Source organism: Salminus brasiliensis, chromosome 24 (genome assembly GCF_030463535.1).
Source record: "Salminus brasiliensis chromosome 24, fSalBra1.hap2, whole genome shotgun sequence".
Taxonomy (NCBI): Eukaryota; Metazoa; Chordata; class Actinopteri; order Characiformes; family Bryconidae; genus Salminus; species Salminus brasiliensis.
Window position 1 is genome coordinate 18,678,893 of NC_132901.1, and position 23,738 is coordinate 18,702,630.

The 23,738-nt window shown below is 40.0% G+C and overlaps 1 protein-coding gene across 13 annotated transcripts in view; it reads right to left on the bottom strand.

Moving 5' to 3' along the window:
* Positions 1-23,738, bottom strand: part of LOC140547107 (adhesion G protein-coupled receptor L3) — a 423,620-nt gene that overhangs the window by 309,540 nt on the left and 90,342 nt on the right. For all 13 annotated transcript variants that reach the window (XM_072670638.1, XM_072670640.1, XM_072670645.1 and 10 more), the window contains exon 2: positions 20,798-20,878. The gene's annotated coding sequence lies outside the window, so the exon portion shown is untranslated. The remainder of the gene's footprint in view (positions 1-20,797; positions 20,879-23,738) is intronic.

Below are 23,738 nucleotides of genomic sequence, written 5' to 3' on the forward strand. Positions count from 1 at the left end.
CAGCAGGCTGCACTGCTATCTGTGAGCTACTGTTACACAGAGGAATACCAGAGCAAGAGCAAAAGAGAGAGAGAGAGAATGAGATAGAGAGAACCAGCACTAGCAGGGTATGGATGCCTAAAAACAAACCTGTTCCCCAGTATATTATCCACATGGCAGATGAAAACTGCAGCGTGGTCCAGATGCCAGATGCACAGTTTGATGAAAAATTCAAACCGCTCCTTCACTAAAGGTCTACATCAACCAAATCCATAGTGCTGGCGGTGGAGGGAGCGTGGGAGGTTTCTGCCAACAGCCTCTGCTCAAACATGGTGGAACATTATTGAACTGTACTCACTTTCCAGAAGACATAGGGGTAAAAAAAGCCCTGAACAACTGAACATGAAGGTGCTAATCACAGACCCGCGGCATAACATGGGAGCAAATGGGACCTACAGTATATGCTTGCAGGGTTAGCAGGTAAGCATTTCACCTCACCTCACCACAAATGCTCCCGGGTAGTTTAAATTGCCACCATTGCTGACACAGATGTGCAAATGCACACACACAGCTTGTCCAGTCCCTGTACAGAGGTATTGCCAATAGAATAGGGCTCTTTGGAGCAGAGAAACATTAACCTATTGGTACCAGGCCTAACGCCAGGTGTGGGGGTACAAGGCCCCCCAGCATTAAGGTGTGCAGCAGTTCTGTAAAGGTTCAAAATCAATATGATTTCTAAATAAACCTATTTAGAAGACCAGCGAAGACCACCTCAGTCTACTGCTTTAAAGGACAACACAATCTAGACAATTCTAGCTCACATGAGCCACTACCAAGAACACTGGCTAACAATTTCACACCACAAACTTTTTGACCCCAGTGACCCCAGCCTAAGGCTGTTGCGTCAAGGTACAACAGGATCTAGAAGGTTCCAGTAACCCTCTACTCTACTGAGAAGTCTTTGAACTAGATGTTGGAAGATTGCTTTGAGGACTTGATTGCTTTCAGCTACAAGAGTGTTTGCAAGGTCAGGTACTGATCACTGATCTGGATCATAAACATGACTGCAACTAATCCCTAAAGCACTGGATGGAGCTCCATCACACCAGTGACGCAGTTTTATTGTTCCACAGCCCAAAGCCAAAATGCTAACCAATGCTTGGCACTAGTCATGGTCATAGGGTCCCTTCAGTGTTTTCCATGGAGATTATACAAACTGTGTGTACAGAATAAAACCACTGTCTCAGCAACAGTTGAACCTTAAAGTAGAAGATACCTGGATATTCCTGGACAGCTTTTTAGATGATTTAGATGATTATATGTATGAGGTTAACTGATTGGTCAATTGATCGGTCAGTTTTTTGGTTAACAATTAATGAACGCCCACAACACAAACCTAATGACCCAAATGAAAGGCTGCCTAAGGCTACGGTAGAACAGGATGTAGGACGTTCTGGCTCTCTTGACCCATTACCAAGAAGAGCTTTATTTAACTTTATTTAATAATTAATAAACACCCACATTGCAAAGCTAACGACCCAAAGAAAGGCTGCCTGGGGCCGCTGTATCAAGGTACAGTTCTGGAAGTCTTGACCTGCTACCAAGAACAGTTAACCATTCACCTGAAACAACAGACTCCTAGACACTGCGTCATGTGCCCAAACCTCAGTCACTAGTACTTTTCCTGTGGATACATTGTGTGTCTGAAAATGTCCACACACTTGTTTATCCCTGTTTCTTCTGAAATGAAATATATTAATGGAGCCATAATGTGCTCCTTTATCCTTTATCTCTTCTGGAAAGGTTTTACACTACACTCTCAAAAATAAAGGTTCTTGGAGCGATAATATATAAGAACCACTATGGGTTCCATTAGGAACCATCATTTTACCAGAGATGTGTCAGTGTGAGAAACCTGAAACCTGAAGTTTCTTTAAGCATTTAAAAGGTATTTCAACACATCTCTAATAGGAAAACGGTGCTTTGTGGAACCAAGAGTATGTCTTCTATGTAATTGCTCCACAAACCTTTTGTAGAACCATTAATTTTAGGAGTGTAGATAAGTATAGTTGAGGTGAGGATCTGTTTGCATTAGGAAGGTCAGGTACTACCGGTGGATGATTATTTAAGGTTCACATACACCACTCCACCTCTTCCCAAACCAGACAGAGCTTCTGGATGGACCCCTCTAGTCATGGCACTGGGTAAGGTGTTCATAGGCTCATGTGTGGCAGCAAAGCTTACATAAGCTGCCTGTGCAAAACTGTAGATGATTTTAGTAATGAGGAAGGGTCTGGATGGCTTTGGAGATGAAATGTAGTCCCGTGTTAGACGTGCCCACATGTGTTTTATGTTCCTTGTGACCTACACTTACATCATGCAAAATCCCCTATTCAACCACAAGCCTAATAAGACCATAGCTCAGATTTAATGCAAATAAATTACCATGATCCTACATTTAACCACAACCCCCCCCCCCCAAACCATAACCATAACTCTAGACCTGAACCTAAATATGACATGAATAATGAAGCAATAAGCCACTGAAAGCCGTGTATTAGTGATTTTACAGTGGTTTGATGGCATGTTTTGTTGATTTTTACTGATTACTGAAGTGTACAAAAGTTAACAAATCCGCTTCAGAGAGTGTTTTTGCATATTTCAGTCCTCAGTTTCTTCCTGAATCTTTCTAAATAAAACTATTTAAAAAAAGACTTTTTTTTTGTTTAATTCAATTCAGGGTGCTTGCTTGGCACAATAAATAATGTTACATTTGAACTGCCAAGCTACATTTGAGCTACAGGACACAGGGTTTTGAAAGAAAATATGAAATATTTAATATTATATATGAAATATATTAAAATTGTTTCACCTCAAAAATGAACAGAAAATACTTTGAGAGGTTGTGTTTACAAATGTGCGGACAACTGTAATCATGATAAAGATACAGCATCTGCCTTGATACTAACTATTTTTATAGAAAGTAAATCTAAAATATGTAAATATGTAAATCTAAATATGTTCTATTAATAATTTAACTTACTATTAATAGTAATTGCAACATACAGTCCATCAAGCAATGCAATTTTAATAACAGTATGTTATGGTTTCCAGGCAATAAATCTAAGATAGAGTTCAAATGAACCCAAATTACTCTACTGTAAAACTCAACATGTCATATGTTCATACATGTCTACATGCTATGGCTTCCAAAATGACACAGTCAATCAAATGTTAAAATTTTCTAGGGCTCATAACAATTTTTGTGCATATTTTAAGATACCCTTCTTATTACATATCCTGTGATGGACTCACACCCTGTCCAGAGTGTATTCTTCAGTATTCATCCACCAACAATCAAATATCCACTACAACCCTGACCAGGACATGTAAATAGGTCAATCTTTCATAAAAATTCATGACATGGTCCAGCAGACTAAGGTGCTGCCCCATGACCTAAGAATCCCTGATTAGAATCCTGGGTGATGCTGTCTGCCATCAGCAGCCAGAACCAGAGAAAGCATAATTGGCCTTGCTCTCTGCGGGTGGGTTGATGGCTCTCTGACCCAGCATCACTTCAGTGTGATGCTGCTTGGCACAGTTGATGGGGGATAGCCCTAACGGGTAGGTTGGGTAATTGGCTAAAATTGGCTAAAATCAGAGAGGAAAATTGGGTAAAAATTGCTATGAAAAAAAAAAAACTCATAACTTCATGTGGTTTTATACTCCTTTATACTACTTACAAATGTTCTCCTTTAAACCTAAACAAGCTATGTCTAGATAACATTGATATGTAAATTACATCATACACAAAGCATCCAGGTGGGAAACAAGCTTTATAGCTTCAGAATAAGTCTGGGCTGAATAAAGCATGATGAGTATGTACATTTTTGGGGGGTTTTGTGACATCACAAAATCAGTGGATTTATAACGGGACATTTTTGCAGCTTATTTTGCACCTTAGAACTGGAATGTGAGCTGTATGTTGCAAACAAGGACAATATCCAGCTTTTTAGCATGCATGGCGAGAACTCAGTCCCCAAGGGACTCAAAAACACACACGCTCACACCCACACACACCTGTTATGAAGGACTTCTTGACATTAGCACAATCAATAACCAAGGCTTTGTTAATTGAAGGTGAGATTGCAGCGGTTTTACTGAAGGGAAGACTGCTAGACAGGGCGTGGGTGGATTTCTCAACCAGCATTTTGTGTGTGTGTGTGTGTGTGTATGAGTGTGTAATGGGGGTAAAAAGGGCGAGTGTGTGTGAGACAGCTATCAGTAGGGTTATTATAAATAGTCATGTTGCGGCCGTTACTGTATAATGGCTAATCTATTTTTCTGCATTCTTCCAGACACATTCCCACATTAAATCAACAGCGCGCTGTGAGAGGAGGGGAATTCACACAACAATGGCCTCTCTCCCCCTCACCCAGCAGGCATGTGTGTGTGTGTGTGTGTGTGAGTCACTAGTCCTGCGAATCATTCCACACAGTCCTCCTTTTGTACTCCATAGGCATAAATGATTCCATCCCCATAAAATGCGTCTGCTGGAGAATAATAACTCAATAGGCAAATCCTCCATATGACACGTTAAACCAAGTGCAGATGCTGTCAGCAGCTAGCATTGCATTTAGCACTTAGGGAGTCTAGGGTTATTATTGTTATTAGGTTTTGCAATGCGACTTAAATGCAATTACTTGACTAATTAAATAGACACACAGTAAATTACGTTTCAATTACCTGTACATTCTGGGTCGACAAATTTGAGTCTCCTTTTCTGACTTTATTTTTTTGCTGGATTGTTTGTATGTTTGTTTTCTCCTACTGCAAAGACTGTACTTTTTCAGTGTACAAACTGCTGTTATGTTTATATACAGTACTTATTTGGTATAATTAACTTATGAACAGTGCTTTACCATAGCACTGTTCAAATTTCTAGCAATGTGTATTTGTACAACTGTCCCCTTTGTCACATTTTATTGCTGTCATGCTAAAACATCTCCAAAATGGCAACTTCATAATAGAAGGAAAAACATATATATTAAAAGGAAAGTAAATGTAAAATAAATTGAGTTCATTCCAAGACATTTAGAGCATTTCTATAGGTCTACTCATCCAGAATTAGGTTCGAACAATGGAAGTTCTCATTGGACAGCAGTATATATATATATATATATATATATACAAAACATTCAAAATAAAGTCCTTTTTGAAGCATTTCTATTGGTCCTTTCATCATTCAGTTTTGTAAATGTAAAGAATTGCCAGATTGCCAGATAAAAGAAATGGAACGAATTGAATTAGAGCGAAAAGAAAGAGAACAAAAAGGGAAAGAGCCTTGAAACTAAAGCAGCAATGAATGAAATGCTGGTCCTTTTGAAGATGGTGCCAGGGGAACTGAAAATTTCCAGTATGGACAAACTTCCACAAAGAAAATGTATTTTAATTTAATTTAATTCTTATTTTATTCATACTATACATTATTTATATATTTAGAATGAAAGAATTGCCAGATTTATATTATGTCAAAAAATCTCAATCAAATAATAGTGACAGTTAAGACAAGTATGACATTTTCAGTTTTTATAAGAGACTAATGCTCACTTTTCCATATAGCAGCTAAATATTGTAAAAAAAAAAAATAAGAAGAAAAATAAAAAAACAAGAACAACATAGTAACTTATTTGACAAAATTTTGGCCTGCTGTCTTCTGTATTTAAGAAATACTTCAAATATCAAAAAAAGATTAATAAGATTTTCCTGCTATGAAGGTATTTGATAGAGTTTATGCCAACCACTCAAACTGCAGCTAACACAGCGCTACTGGAAAGCTCAACACACTTAGAGGAGAACACCAAATGCCTGTTCTGTTACAAAAGCTAAGAGACTCCCACACTGGCTAGCACTGAGTCAACTGATGAGGAAAAAAGAAGCCCAATTATGTAATTTCTGAAACATATACATAGCAACACAGTCATTTATTATGTTACTATTTGTACACACTTGACATTTGTATTCCCAGATTCCCAGATATTTAGTTTCCCAGTGCTTATTTAAAACTTGTGAAGGCACACGGGACAGACATCTTAGAAGGTCTTTAACAAATTTCTATACACGTAAATTTGTATGATGTTACTGACAACACTGATTTCAAACAAAACAGATTCTTGGACTTTTGTAACCCCCTATCAATTAAGCTTTTGAAGATGAAGACCTCCAGCGCTGGTCGCTGTAGAACAGAAAATTCAATGTACTGAAAACTCAGATACTGAACTGCAAGATCTCTTAGTAGGGACAGCATAACACTTTCAATAACAGCTTTGCAGCATCGAGCAAACCAAGGACTGTTATCTAATCATGAAAAAAGGAACGAATTGGAATTTTACAGAGAGCTGAGCAAAAAGATAGAGAATAAAAAGGGACAGAAGCCTTGAAACTGGAGTGGCAATGAATGAAATGCACGTCCTTTTGAAGTCTGTGCTATGGGTCAGGGATAAGAACTGAAATTTTCCACTCTATGGACAAACTTCATGAAATTCCCAGTAAACATTTATTTTATATGAATTTATTTTATTTTGTTTTTTTGTTTTGTTTTGTTTTATTTTATTTTATTTATATTGTGTATTTCTATTTGTGTCTATTTATGTATTTATTTATTTATGCATTTATTTATTTATATTATTTATATCATTTATTAATGATTTCTTATTAGTGAACTTTATATGGTTTGTATAAAATGTATTTGTTAATCTTGTTGTTAATAATTAATAATAATAGTTATGTATTTAAATAACAATTGCCATTGCTTTTAAAAAAGCAATTATCACTATTATTGTTGTTAGTTTTACTAATCATTGTTCAGAAACTCAGTTTTTAGAGTGTTATAGTTAGAATTATTGATACTTTATGTCAATTATATTTTATATAAATTATACTTTATAACAATCATATGAACTTGGACAGGTTTGTATGTTTAATATTAATTATCAGTTTTTTATTAGTTTAGTTTTTAAGCCTCTATGCTAATAAAAGATACACAGTTCTTAAAAAAAAAAAAATCATAGATTATGAGACACAATTTGTAAATAAGACCCTTTTTTAAAAAAAGTACTTTAATACTGCAAGATCACCGGCAGTCCATCGGCTCCATATCCACAGGATTCCAAGTGATTCCACTTTCAGCCAACACAGCATTATAACCTGATACGGAAAGATCCAGCGCCATACAAGTATTCACTTATACCAGCAGAACTCCCACCCCTCATAGTCACTAGCTGAGTCACTGTGCAGGTGTGTGTGTGTGTGTGTGTGTGTGTGCAGTTTAGTCATTGACTGGCTCTGAATGCATGTTATCAGTAGCATGTCTGAACGAGGTCATCCACAAAGCTCTATCAGACTGCAGTTATTACCCTCCACTCTTATCACTCCTCCACAGCCTGTTCCACTTCCTCTGCTTCGTATCACACTACGTATCCCATAATTCATCACTCAGGGCCGCTGTGCTCTGACACATGTACAGATTAATGCTAATTAGAGGTGCTCGTCTCACAGCGCAGGGAAGTTGCGGAAGCTTAATACCATTAACCCTGTGAAGCTGTGGATTTCAGCTACCGGAGCTGTAGTTTAGTATGAATTATTCCTGACAGGAAAAAGAACAGGAGAGAGTCTGTGGAACGTTTAGGTTCTTCTCTGACACGGCTTGTCAAATACTGATCAGCGACAGGAAGGGAAAAACATTGATTATCTTCATCTACAGAGGAATCTGTCAAAGGGTGCACAGATCAGGCAGCAAGTGAACAGTCAGTTCTGGAAGTTGATGAAAATGGTGTAAGATGGGCAAGCAAAAGTATCTGTGCCACTCTGACAAGAACCAAACTGTGACTGTGGCCAGATGACTGGGTCACAACATCTCCAAAACATGAGGCAGGTCCTGTGGGGTGTGCACGGTGAGCAGTGGTCAGTGCCTACCAAAAACTGCTCAATGGTAGGACAGCCAGAGAACCAGTGAGAGGATCATGGGCTCTCAAGGCTCATTCTTGTGATCCATAGAGGCACCAGGTCACAACTTACAGGACTTACAGGCTCTGCTGCGAATGCTTTACGTCTTGGTTACGTCTTATGCTTTCAGAGGTCATGTGGAGTACATGGTTCAGAGCTGTTTTGGGGGCATGAGAGAGAGCGCTAGGTGGTTTTAATGTTATGGCTGCTCATTGTACAGTAAACTGAAAGCAATTTTCTCGTTCTACAAATCGAGACATTAAAGCAAATATTCTTGGCTGTCATGTCAAGGTCATGAGAGGGTTACAATGTGGAATTCAATGGAAGTCAGGGCCTGTGCGGTTTTCTTAAAGGCCAGAGACATAGAGAGAGAGCGACTGAGAGAGAGAGAGAGAGAGAGAGAGAGAGAAGAAATTGAATTCTAATTATGTGTTTAATAATATATTGTCCACAATTTAAACTCACAACATTTCAATCAAAGAAACACTTTAAAATTCATTACAGCCTCAACCTACAAAGACCAGGAAGGTAAAACGAGATACAAATACAAAGGAAAAGAAAGAGAGAGAGAAAGAGAGAGAGAGAGAAAGAGAGAAAGAGAGAGAAAGAGAGAGAGAGATTGAGAGTGAGAGAGAGAGAGAGAAGTTAGGATGGCAGAGCGAGAGAGTAAGAGTTAAAGATTGGATGTGAGACAGAAAGAGAGAGGATAAAAGAGGGAGAGAGAGAAACAAAGAGTAAAAGAGAGAAAGTGAGACAAAGAAGGCAAGAGAGTAAAAGAGCGAGACAGAGAGAAAAATGGAAAGTGAGGATACAGAGACAGGACACCGAGAGAAAGAGAGAGAGAGAGAGAGAGAGAGAGAGAGAGAGAGAGAGAGAGAAAGATAGAGTGTAAACCCTTCTGATTGGTTGAGTGTTAGGTTAGGCTCCTACCTGCTGTCAATAAGCCCTCACTCATCCCTTCACTGCACTCTATATATTGATTACACCATACATCACCGTGCACCTACAAGACATTATTTCTAATTAAAAACTAAGCTATAAATTGTGGCTTTTATTGCAGGGCCTGGGCCGTAAATAAACGAGGGGCGGGGGGAGAGCAGTCATGAAAGGATTAAAAGAGCAATAAGGAATGAGACAGAGACATACACGCATCTAGCGCACACACACACACACACACACACACACACACACACACACACACACACACACACACACACACACACACACAATAACCACAAAGAGCATTACAAGTAACCTTCCCTTCATTTCTGCAAGGACTGAAATGCTATGTATAATTATAGCTGCTTTAATGCAAACTACCATTTAAGAGTATTTACAGTCTAATTACACAAGCTATTAATTAGTTCGATTCAGAATTAATTACATCTACATACAACAAACAACTAAACATCCCATTTTTAATTCATTGATCTTGTGAGGTCATGAAACCCAATTCATTTACATGGATCCACTCATCCACCTATAGCAGCTTAGCTCCGTCTATTTACACCGTTGTGAGCCAATCAGAACTATCAGAGGCTATTTACATATTTTAGTCTTTAGGACTCCTGGGCTGTTGAATCATTCTGGTAGGCTATTTCCACAATGCTGGGCAGTTTTTGAGTAGTATTTTGGTGTAGCCCAGTTGCTGGATTAGTGAGCGTGTCATAGCAACAACCTAGCCGAGCGAGTAGTTTTCAGTGTAAATGAACATCACTTGAGGACGTTGATAAGAACCCACTGAACCTGAGGTTTATTATTCAGATATTAATATTAAGTGTTGTTAACTGGTTGCCTTAGCACATCTTGTGGGGTCCCACAGGGTTCTATTTGAGGGTCTATGAGACTCTGTCTCTTAGACTGTATTGTTCTGTTGATGCGTGACTGGTAGGATGATAGCTTATAATGGTTGTTTCCACTGATAGTTGTAGCCCATTTATGATGTTTGTCAAAATTCATAGCTGAGTTTTTTGTTGTTTATAAGATTATTATGATATTATAATATTCTCTGTGCAGTATTGTTACTGTAGTACTAATACTTAATACCAAAGAAACTGAGTAAACATGACTATGGAATTTGCTGCGAACTGAGAAGTATAAATATTAATTAATATGTATCTATGAATTTGTTAAGAATCTAAATAAAGTATATAATACTAAAAATACATATTAAAAGCCAACAAAAGAGTAAAAATAAAATAAAATAAGAGCTGGGTCAAAGTAACCAATTATTTGGGTAACACAGCATTTTTAGATTCTTCTTCTTCTTCTTATTATTATTACCTGGCTACACTGGGTCAGTTTAACCCAGCCCAGTGCTCGGAAATGACCTAAAGTGGGTTGTTTTCACAGCAATTCACCCACAGTAAATAAGAAACAAGCCTACTTCATTCCAAGAAATAAAGAGAGGCTGGAAATTGGTCATGGTAAAATTAATTAAAATGATTTTGCCTAAAAAAACATGCTAAAAAGTATGTTAAAAAGTGGAGAAACGAATAAAACACTAAAAACACTCAAAAATATGGGTCACTAAATGTAAAATTACAGCAAGTTTTTTATCCTGCTGGTAAAAAGCCCAATAATAGTCCAGTCTAAATAAGTTTTCTGCTTCAGTCACAGCCTATTTTGGTGGAAGAGACAGCTTTTCCTCTGAATCTGACAGTACAGGCTGGATTTTCACAATGCTTCTTGCAAAATTGTGGCATTTTCTTACAAAGCACCCAACCGTGGCAGGTAATATCTGGGATTTTATACTGAGTGCCTCTGGGAGCTGGATATGGTAAGCACTGCGTTTCACAGCTCAACAGCAGTGTGTCATAAAAAAAAACGCCCCAATGCTTATGGAGCACACTTTCTGGGAGTGTGCCTGAAGAGTGTGAGGAGTGCAGTGCTGCATCAGTCTGATGGAGGATATTAAATACACAGACTCAAAGACAGAAAACAGCAGCATCTGACTGTTTTACTAATGCTTCAACCAGGTTAACACACTGCAGTTACTGAATTACAAGACTAACAATGTAATATAGCTGGAGCTTTAATGGGTGAGAGTAACTGGCTGTAGTCCAGAGTCTTTCCTTCTAAAAGTATGGTCAGCAAAAGGGCAAATAACACACTCTCCATTCCAGCACCTGTACATAATATATATATATATATATATATATATATATATATATATATGTGTGTGTGCTGGGATATACATCTTAGATGACAGAGCATCATAGGCACTTTTTCCCTTAAGGTTTTATGGTTTAGCTGGTCCACCAGCACGATCAGCTTGAACTTGCCTGTTGACCATTATGACCAACTTAGCCAATCTGTTGGACCAGCATGACCAGCCTCACCAGCCTGATAAAGCAGGTGCACTAGCATGACCAGTTTGACTAAGACGGTGGACCAGCATGACCAACCAAATTAAGCTGGTGGACTACCACGGGCAACCTAACCAAGCCTGTAGACTAGCCAACATGCACCATATGTCCAAATGTTTGTGGACACCCCTTCTAATGAATGCTGCTTTTTTAAGTTGTACCCACTGCTGACACAAAAATGCAAATGCCCTCATACACAGCTTGTCTAGTCCCTGTAGAAAAATACTGCCAATAGAATAGGACTCTCTGGAGCAAGTAAGCTTCAACCTATTGGCACCATGCCTAATGCCAGGCGTGGGCTAGAGCATTGAGCTGTGGAGCAGTGGAAGAACTGTGTTCTCTGGAACGATGGTTGGTGCTCCATTCAATACTTTTTGGATGAGTTGGGGAGTAGGGGGTGAGGCTGGACAGCGAGCATCCAACATCCAGATCTTACTAATGCTACAAAATCTAGTAGAAGGCCTTCCCTGGACAGTAGAGACCAGGGTAAGCTCTTGTTTCTTGTTTTTTAGAAGAAACAATAAATGAGCAGGTGCTTCAATACATTTGTCCGTTGAGTGCTACTCAGTCTGTCCTTCTGCATGGCCAGCTTGACCTGACTGGTGGTCCAGCATAACCGACTATGCCAAAAAGACTGGTTTACAACTATTACCAACTTGACCAGGCTGGTGGAGACCAGCAATACCAGCTTGACCAAGCTAGTGGACCACCATGACAAACTTGGCCAACCACCCTGACCAGTTTATCCAAGTTGACCAGCATTAGGCACATTTCTACTGAGCCCAAATGGATGTGTAGCTTCCACCCAAGACTCCAACCAATGCAGACAACTTGCTACCAGTTTTAACAAGATCTCAGATATTGCGTACATATTTTCCATTTCACAATGAGCTCCTACCAAATAATGTGTGTCCATGAATATGTAACCGTGCTCTCCAACACAGATTCAGGTCTTAGCCATGACTGATACAACCAAATATGTTAAGTAGGATAGCCCGGTAATAAGGTGTAGCCATCATATTTAGCATGTTAGACCTTGACTCTCGTTCATTTTCAGCAGCAATCTCACAATTCCATTCTGAAGCTGATTGATCTTCCCATCCTTAGAGAGAACGAGTGAAGAACTGCAGGAGGGTTCATAGCTGGCAGTAAAAACAGACGATAAAGGGGAGGCAGTGGATTTCCGCCGGCACTCTACCTCAGTCAATACACAATGACTCTCTCTCTCACACACGCACACACACACATACACACTCGCCCCAGAATCTACCGTCAAACTATTCCCAGTTGTCCTCAGGCTTTTGACAAGATTTGATTGGCCACAGGCCATAACCATCAGTCACTGTCACCAGAGTCTCCTGATTCTTCACACACACACAGACATACACACACACACACACAGACATACACACACACATATTAGGGTAACGTTCACAGGTTCTGATTCAAGCTTCTCTGTAATAATAGAGGCTGTGTCCTGTAGGTATGACATTGCCCCATAGAAAGAGAGCGAGAGATAAAGAGTGACAGGAGAGAAAGAGTGAGAGATAGGTGAGAGAGTGTGTGTGAAAGAAAGTGTGTATTATATGGTGTGTGGTGGTGGGGGGATGTAAATGCAGGGTATTTAGGAAGAATCTGCCTAACTGACAGGTTGTGGCCCACCAGTTGCTTATGAAAAACTAATAATGGGATATAAGGGGAGATGTGTGTGAACATACGAACATTTCAATGCAGGGGGACATACATCCCTACATCCCTCCACCCACTCACCAACTCCCCCCCAAAAATGCTCTGGGCCTCTATTATCGACTCTGAGAGACTTCAAGTGTTATCTTTCACCCCCAATTTTAGCGAAAGCAGCTAAAGCTCCCGACGGGGTCTTCTGAAAGGGGTGTACTCTCTGGATCGTTGTGTAGGTGGGACTACTTAGCCCTAGCTATTGCTTCTGATGCTCCACCCCCACTTAGTGTCTGAGATCTACTGTGTTTGCGAAGGACTTTTTCAGGTAAATTGTGAGTGACTACCCACGTGTCCGTGTCCACGCATTTCCAAACAGCGTTTATCATCATTCCGTGAAATTCCAGTCAGCAACAGCAAACAGCTGCCAGCGCTGGATGACAAATGAGCCTTTTAGACTAAGATGTATCTGTGGGATTTTTCACAATCCCTTCCTCCTATGCACAGAGACAAAGCAGTGGGCTGTGATTGGCCGTTGTGCTTGTCAATCAAATGGCCTCATCCTGACAATGTAGGCGGTGCTCTCTGGTGAAAGGTAGGTCTTCTGAAGGGTTCATACCTAATTGTGGACCATTTCTATTGGTCCTTTTATCAATGTAGAGAAGAACCGCCATATTCAGGTTCAGTTCACTATTTGCCACTTTATTAAAATTACCTCTTCGTTTGTTCAACCCATTGTCCATTATGTCAGCTCCACTTTCCATATAGAAGCACTTTGTGGTTCTATAATTCCTAATCTGTTAACTTCCTTTTACCCTGTTCCTCAATGCTCAGGACCCCACAAGACTGACCACCAAAGAACAGATATTATTTGGTGGTCAACAGTGTACAGTGGGCAGCATCCTGTGAGCTGATGCTGATGAAGGACTAGTGAATGACCAACACAAACTGCAGCCACAGATACAGAGCTTCTGTCTCTGACTTTACATCTACAAGGTGGACCAACTAGGTATGAGTGTCTAATAGAGTGAACGGTGAGTGGACAGAGTGTTTAAACACTCCAGCAGCACTGCTGACTGACCCGCCACCCTAATACCATCTGCTCTGTATTGGTCCTGTGGGGTCCTAAGCCTTGAAGAGCGGGGTGAAAGGAGGCTAACAGAGTATGCAGAGAAACAGACTGTAATTGTGTACAATTAGGCAGTTTTAATGAAGTGGCGGCTTATATATATATATATATATATATATATATATATATATATATATATAAGCATGTAAAGTGTGCAAGCTGGGCTGAAGCCGCTACATACAGGTATTTAATTCAATCTCATATTGGTTACTCTTGAAGAATGGCAGTTTGAAACTCCCACCCACTTTAACATTATTAGACTCACTCCTACTGAGTGTGTGTCTGTGTGTGTGTGTGTGTGTGTGTGTGTGTGTGTGTGTGTGTGTTAGTGTGCATGTAAATCCCCATAGGACACTTCACAGTAAATACTGTATGAGCCTTCATTAGCCTCTCTGGTTGTGATGGGTAACCTTTTGCTTAAGGGTGTATTCTAATAAAGAGCTGAAAGCTGTCACTGTGTGTGTGTGTGTGTGTGTGTGTGTGTGTGTGTGTGTGTGTGCGTTTGGCTGGATTGCTGCATGACTTTCAGTATGTCATTATTCCATCAACAGCAGACAGCACAACAGCAGGAAACACACACACACACACACACATGCACATATTCCAACAGAGAGGGATTACTCACGCATGTTCAAACACTCACACACTCACACACACAAATTCCATACAAAAACGTTCACACTAAGAAAAGCACACATAAGCCCTATACAAGTCAGTAGAAGAGTACTGCTGCTCCTCGACTGGTAAACACACACATACCAACCCCACCTCCACACACACACACACACACACACACACACACACACACAAAATATGACTCTTTTTAAATTATTTTAATACATGATTTAATGCACCAGGACATGTCATCTAATTCAACCATGATTTAACTGATTTCACTTCATAAATGATTCACACACACACACACATATCACAACACACTCTGGGAGCGTAAGCCTCTGATTTCAACAATACAATCTGAATACGATTCTTTAAGATTGATTCAGTTGATTCAGCTTTTAGGTTTTCAGGTTTGGCTACAATTCGATTCAATTCAGAATCATTTGTAAACAGCATGATCACTGTATTTCTGTATTTCATCCACCCATCCATCCATCCATCTTCTTACACACTTCTTGTCCTGGCCAGGGCTGTGGTGAGCCCGGAGCCATCACCGGACAGAGCTGAAGCATCTTTTACTCAATATTATTATGAATAGATTACTATGAACCATTAAACCAAACAATTGTGAATACCGTAGTTGCAATAGTCATGTGAAAAAAGTTAGAACACCCTTTTTAATATATTTAAACATATTTAAATCTTAATTTAAACAACATTAAAAGATGAAGGTAATATAACTGAACTAAAGTGTCTGCATTATGTAATTAATTAAGATTATTATTATATGAGTTTGGACACCCCCCACATTTATTAGCACTTCAGAAGCCCAACATTAGAATCAGAAGCACCACATCATTAGATGGGATTTTGGAGAAGCCTGAACCTTATTTAAACCTCAGACATTTAGTTTGGTTTGCTCTTGACGGGTAAAGTGGGTGTTATCATCATGGCCAGATCCAAAGAGCTCTCTGAGGCCTTCAGAAAGAAGGCTGTAGATGCAGATTAGTCTGGGAAAAGATCTCGGAACACTTAGAAATCGCCCGTTTCACTGTCTGCTATATCATTTACCAGTGTTACAACTGCCAACATGGCCAGATCAGGTCTTCCCAGAGAGTTCAGTCCAACATCAGACCACAAGATGTGTAAAGAAGTCTCCAGCAATCCTAAAATGTCATCACAGGATCTACAGGGAGCTCTTGCCACATCTGAAGTCAAATCTACTATCAGAAATATTTGATTTTTTATGGGAGGTTAGCAAAATCATCAGAGCAAGACTACAGTTCTTCAAAGAACACCTAGACCAAGACCAGGATGCCTAGAACAATGTGCTTTGGACAAATGAAGCATTTGAGCATAATATCAACTGTGAAGCGTGGATGGCCTGGAGAGCTCTCCAACGTAGAGTCCACTGGGAATTCTTGATTGTATCTGAGGCCGATTGAGGAAAATGTAAGACCATCTATCTAAAAACTAAAGCTGAAACATCACAGCTGTAAGAATTCTGCATGGAGGAGTGGGACAAACTGTATGTGTGGCTGTATGTGTGTGTGTGTGGGTGGGGGGCAGGAGGACTAACATGGCATGAAACTTAAAGTGACTGAAGGAGAAACTGACAGAACTGACAGCATCACAGCTCAGCAAACCACACACACACACACACACACACACACACACACACACACACACACACACACACAAACAAGCACATCTACACTGCTGGAGAAAGCTGAATCTGCACAGCTAGCATATCTGGCATGAGAGAGGGCCTAAGGGTGAAGGTTTCTAAGAGGTGAAAAAACACACACACACACACACACACACACACACACACACAAACACACAAAACACAAGCAAACACCTACACACTCTTTCTGCCTGAACATTCGGTTTCAACGCAATGGACAGAAATACAAACAAATACGCCCAGCGAATCAGAATAATGTAAATATGCAAATCGCTATGCAAACGAGGGCATGCATAAACATTTGTGAATGCACCTACGAGGCGCGAGAGTGTGTTGACTCTGAGTGTTTCAGTCATCGCAGCACAGAAAACAGCAGCACTGCAATCAAAGCAGCACTTTGTTAAACAAAGCGCTAACCCGAGCCAAAAGGTAAACAGTTTGAGAGAGCACACACACACACACACACACACACACACACAGGTCCTCGCTTTCAGTCAAAACACTTCGATTTGCATTAGTCTGACTGCTCCAAATGGTCTGGCAACACAGATATATCACTAGGTTTTAGAAAACGACTCAAAGCATCATTAAATCTCAGCTTTCACCACAATTCTATTTGATTTGATTCTTTAGAGATGATTCAGAACATCATGAAATCTCAAATTCAACCACGACTCTTAATTACTTAATTACTTGATTCTGTTATAGATGATCCAAATTCACCAAGAATCAACTTATTTATTTAATTCTTTTATAAATGATTCAGTGCATCATGAAATCTCAACTTTTACAGTGAATCAATTCAATTTGAATATTTAGAAAATGATTCATTGGATCAGGAAATCTCAAATTTAACCAGGATTCAACTTAATTTTGATTTAGTGCATTCAGAAAAATTTATATTTAACCATGATTCAATTTCATTTCATGAAATGACTCAATGCATCCAAGAAACATGATTATACTTAATTATTAAAACATTACATTCAAAATCCCTTACCAAATCCAAAAATAGCAAATTCAAACATGATTCACCTTAATAACTGGTATAATAAAGGATTCAGTGCATTCAGAAATTTCATATTTAACCATGATGCCACTAAATATATTTTATACATAATTCAGTGCATTCAGAAATCCCAAATTCAACCACGATTCAACTTAATTATCTGATTTTATCATGAATGATTCAAAGCATCTAAATATCTTAAATTAAACCACGATTTAACTTAATTTGTTGTCTCTCATAAATGATTCAGTGCATGTAGAAATGTCAAATTTGATCATGATTCAGTTGAATTACTGAATTAATTTAGAAATGATTCAGTTCATTCAGAAGCCACATATGCAACTACGATTCTTCTCAAAAATGCAACCATAAGGCACCTTCAGATTGACACAGTTCTACACCCCAACACACAAACACACACATACACACACACACACACACAGTCTGATCAGCTATAATGTAATAAAATCACTAGGCCAAAGACCTAAGCTGACAGATCATGGAGTGCAATGACAGAGACTTACTGGTATTATGAATATATGAAGCCAGAGGGGGAGTCTGTGTGTGTCTGTGTGTGTATGTGTGTATGATGTTCGTCTCGATCAGGCCCTGCGTCTGCCGCCATCTCGTCTCTTTGTGGCGATTAGCGCTAACGTGAAGTGAGGCCACACTATAGGCCGAGGAGAAGCATCAAATGAAAGTCTTAATTCCGCGTCACGCCGCATTACCGACTTTCAGGGTGAATACAGTGCTCAGACTGAAATTAATTTGACACCTTTCACCACTAATAGGCTGCGTGATTTGTGAGGGAGCCTTCTTTATAGAGACACCGAGACAGTACGGAGTATGAGAGGTGGAGAGTACGCACACACACTCTCTGTCTCTGTCTGTCTGCCTTCAACCCATCATCAGGAATAAATTCCTACAACAGCATACAAAACATTCTAAGACATCTTTATGGATGTTTTTTCTCTTTTTTTGGAGGTACTGTACGTGTATGAAGCATGCTGATAACCCTTTACTGCATGAATTATGAAGCACACATGAAAATAAATAGGATTATTTTGCCTTGAAAGTGTCTAACCGGTGAATATTTCATAGAGTTTTGGGAGTTTACACTTTGTTACCACGAGGAAGCAGCAGGGATCGACGGTACTGCAATCTGCAATGCACACAACAGGAGTAAACCGAGTACCACATTCATCGCAGAGATATGAAAAATAAAAATCTTGAGCATGATGGACACTGATGGACCAGCTGGCTATATTTACTTTTAACGATAATTTGATCAGAACACAAATGAGCGTGATGCAATTACTGGCTAGTAGGATTCATTTATTATTATTTGCTTCAGCATGTAAATTTGATTTGGCTTGAAGTGTTGGAGTAAAGGCTGGAAGGAAGAGGTAAATGTCATTTAGGGTCAGTTTGAGAAAAAAGAAGAGAGGAGAAGAGAAGAAGAGAGACAAGGAGAGAAAGGAAGAGGAGAAAAGGTATGAAGAGAAGATGCAACAAGAAAAGAAGACACAAGAAGAGACGAGAAGAGAAAAGAAGAGATGAGAGGAGAACAGAAAAGAAGAGAAGAGAATAAATGAGAAGAGAAGAGAAGAGAAGAGAAGAGAAGAGAAGAGAAGAAAAGAAGAGGAGAACAGAAAAGAAGAAGAGAGGAGAAGAGATGAGAAAAGAAGAGAAGAAACAACAACAGAAGAGAAGAAAAGAGAAGAGATGAGGTGAAATGAGATGAGATGATATGAGAAGAGAGGATTATAAAAGAGAAGAGAAGAGAACAGAAGAGATGAGAGAAGAAGAGAAAAGATGAGAGGAGAAGAGAGGAGAAGAGAAAAGATGCAATAAGAAAAGAAGAGAAAAAATGAGAAGAGAAGAGAAGAGAAGAGATGATAATAAATAAGAAGAGAAGAGATGAGAATAGAAGAGACAAGATGAAATAAAATGAGATTAGGTGAGATGATATGAGAAGAGAGGATTATAGAAGAGAAGAGAAGAGAAGAGAAGAGAAGAGAAGAAAAAAGAGGAGAAGAGAGGAGAAAAAACAACAACAGAAGAGAAGAGAAGAGAAGAGAAGAGAAGAGAAGAGAAGAAATGAGATGAGGTGAGATGATATGAGAAGAGAGGATTATAAAAGAGAAGAGAAGAGAAGAGATGAGAGGAGAAGAGAGGAGAAGAGAAAAGATGCAATAAGAAAAGAAGAGAAGAAATGAGAAGAGAAGAGAAGAGAAGAGAAGAAGAGAGGAGAGGAGAAGAGAAGAGCAGAAAGGGAAGGGAAGGGAAGGGAAGAGAAGAGAAGAGATCATCTGAGACGATATGAGAAGAGAAGAGATTGTATATGATATGATATGTGAAGAGAAAAAAAGAAAAGAGGAGGCAAGAGAAGGCACGAGGAGAAAGGGCTCACCTGTAAGAGATTTTAATCTCAATGTGACCACCCTGCTTAAATAAAGCATCTTAAAAAAAAGAGAAGAGAAAATAGATTAAAAGAAAAAGGGTGAGAGATGAAGATTAGAGGAGATTGAATTCACTCAGCTGTTGTTGTGGTGTGAAAAGAAATTAAATGAGGGCACACGAGAGAGACAAATGACAAATGAGAAAGAGAGAGAAAGAAGTAAAGAGAGAGAGAGACAGAGAGACAGAGAGAGAGAGAGAGAGAGAGAGAGACAGAGAGAGAAAGAAGTAAAGAGAGAGAGACAGAGAGACAGAGAGAGAGAGAGAGAGAGAGAGAGAGACAGAGAGAGAAAGAAGTAAAGAGAGAGAGAGACAGAGAGACAGAGAGAGAGAGAGAGAGAGGCAGCTGCTCTTTTGCATGGCTGCCCCGAAACATCATTTGCATGAAGGAGGAAAATGAAAACATGCGCCTCGCGTGGTTACCAAGTGAAAATGCGTGTCGTCGTGGTTACCGAGCGAAAAAACACAGCGGGCGGGGGGGTGGGGGGGTGACAGGCTTACAGCAACATCCTGCTGATTTGCATATGCTGATGAGCACCTATCGTCTGAAATTTCCATAAACTTCATAGCGTTGACAAGGAACAAGCAAAATCAACCCAATGAATGCTCCTCGTCTGCAGAGCGAATGGAGAGGCATGTTTAATCTGGATCTCATGCATATTCATCAGGAGATTAAACTTCACTGAGTATTAAAGTGAGAAGGTAGGATCTCATGGAGAGAATAAAGAAGATACCAAAAAAAAAAAACATTCTGACAAATGAATCTGAGACACAGCTCAGTCAGTATATCCAGCACTGAGAGGGGGTGGGGCTTGAGGCCTGTGGGCCAATGAGAGCTGTAATAGAGATATGGAAAGGCATCTTACCTGTTCTGCACAGCGTTACTGATGTGGAAAGCTTGAGCAGATCACAACGAAGGTGAGAAAACGTCCTCTCTCCAGGACCCCCTGCAGAAAGAAGACACAAGGCGAGACGGACATTACTCACCACTTCTCTAACACCTTCACATTCAATTAAGAGAGCTTGGATCGTTCTCAGCACAAAGATGAATCTGAAATGGTCGAGCGTGCATTACACTCAACACTCTCTCTAGCAGCTAAGATGGTTTTAACACCACAGTGCCATTGGGGAAGTGGTCCCAGATTGGTCTCATAAAGTCAATTTTTAACAATAATAATGCAAACCTATACTAAAAAAATATCCAAATGTTTGTGGACACCCCTTCTAATTAATTCATTTACCTACTAATTTAAGTTGCACCTTTACTGACACAGATGTACAAATGCGCACGCAGCAAAACTTGTCTAGTCCTTGCAGAGAAGTACTGCAATAGAATAGGACTCTCTGGAGCAGATAAACATAACCCTGCTGGCAGCATGCCTAATGCCAGGTGTGGGGTAGAGGAGTATGAAGCCCCCCGCGTTGGGCTGTGGAGCATTGGAACTGGGTTCTCTGAAATGATGGTGGTGCTCCCTCTAATACTCTTGGGATGAATTGGGGTGGTGGTCATCCAACATCCTGACCTCACTAATGCTATTGTTGCTGATCGCAATCAAATCCTTACAGCAATGCTCCTGAATGCAATCAAATCCTTACAGCAATGCTCCTCCAACTATTGGTTAAAGCCTTCTTTCCTGGACAGTTACTCCAACAAAAGCAGGATAAACTCTTTTTATACCCTTGATTTCAGAGCAGGTGTCCCAATACTTTCGTCCATAAAGCATATGTGTGTAACGCTGCTGCAAAAGTCAATTACGAAATGCATAGTGTGTGTGTGTGTGTGTGTGTGTGTGTGTGTGTGTGTTTATACAACTCACAGTGAATCAAGCTCCAGGACTACAAGTGCTAAGCCCAGTGTTAGCAGTGCTAGCCTACCCATATGTGTAAGTCTAGCCATATGCTCACGGTGCAGAGGGCAACCAGCCATATATGCAAAAGCAGCTGAAGCATTAACCTCTCTGGCTGTGTATTAATTACATTAATAACTAATAACTTTCTTGATCTGCTGCTTTTAGCATATGGATGACTACTTGCAGGCTCTAGATACATTCTGTTGAGAGTTCAGTAGATAAATGATGACTATTCTCTATTATGTCTGTCTCAGGAATTAAAACGTGTCATTGTTTAACTCAAAACGAAGTCACATAAATTGTGTTAATTGCTAAATCAACAACTGTGAGAGTCAGGAGAATCCAGTTCAGTGAGATGGAAAAATAATATTCAACATCAATTCTGTACTCCAGTACACAGGGATGTGATGTATAGCCTAAGCTCTGAGTGTGGGCTGTGCAGAGGGAAGGCATATGCATTCTGAGAAACAGCAATATGCATACAGGACTGTGTGGGTGATGCCAAAGGCCTAGCAGGCAGAAAACTCTTAGAAATAAGGTTCCTAGATGGTCATTGGCTTAGACTGCTGAACCTTCAGACAGAGCTGTAAACACACAGATTTCAAACCCCCAAAACTGTTACATCACAGTCTCGGCTCATTTTACATATCCACACAAAGTGTACAAACACCTGGGCCATTAGCTTAGCATTTCAAGGCCTATTCGAAGCTGTGATTTGGTCAACCACGACAGCCACTTCAGAAAAATATGGAAGGTCTCCATGAAGGCTCCATGAAAACCTAACCTTTAGTTAAAAGATTGCTCAGAAAAGGGTGACTGCAGGAATCCATAACCCTAGATGACTGAGGGAAACTTCGCCCAGACAAGGGCAGCTGCGGGTATCCATGCTAGGCTATAAACTAACACTGGCTGATTGCAGGAAACGTCGCTTGGGCATGGGCAGCTGCGGGTATCCACACTAGAGTAATAATTAAATCACAGGGGAAACAATACTTGGAGAAGATCTGCCATGGGTATCTGTGCTAGGCTAAAAGTCCAAGCCAATGCTGGGGAGCAGTGTGCATAGCTGCTGTGGTATCTGTGCTGGGCTAACCTTAGCCAACAAGTGGAAACCACCATGATTATCTGTGCTAGGTTCAAAACTAACCCAAGTCAATGGTGGGAGGTGCTGCTCGTAAAAGTGCTGCAGTGGATAGAAACTACCCCTAGCTGGAAGGGTGAAAGCACCATTCTGGGAAGTGCAGTCGCAGCTGTCCGTGCTAGGCTGAAAGCTGACATTAGCTGACTGGCTACAATCTCCTAAGCAAGCTCAACACACCAAGAGGACACCAAGAGGACAGCAACATCGTCCGTTAAGACTCTGGGAAACAATGATGAATGTTAAGAGCCATTTATTGAAAGGTTCTTTAGGTAAATAAAAGGGTCTTAGGGTCTTGGAATTGCTCAAAAAACCTATGCTCCTAGCAATCCAGGGAACATGGTTACAGTCCTTTGCAAAGAAAGTGTCTTTTCCCCTCCACTGTTCTTCATCTAGAGTCAGCCTTAAAGTTCACCAAATGTAAAATCTGTCGGATGGATTGATCATTTTAATCATGTATTCCCTGGAAGAGTCGTATGGTAGCAGCTTCCAAAATGTCAGCAAATAGCCACAATGTGAAGAAACCAAGAGACTGTGGTGAAGTCTATGCTTTAGAGGCATAGCATGCACTGACTGAAGTACCTGCTTTAGTTAATAATGTAGTCTGATCGTGGGCCAGTAAAACACAGACAGACTTTGCGGTACAGAAATGAAGATGGGCTGGAGAATAATTGGGATGACAATCATGTAGAGACGGAGCAGGAACAGTGGGATGACAACTACAAAGAAATTAACGCAGCTAGGTCTCCCCATGGTGTAGACGCCATGAAATGCCTCTTACATTTCGTTTAATTATATTTCACTGGCAGCGCATTGAAA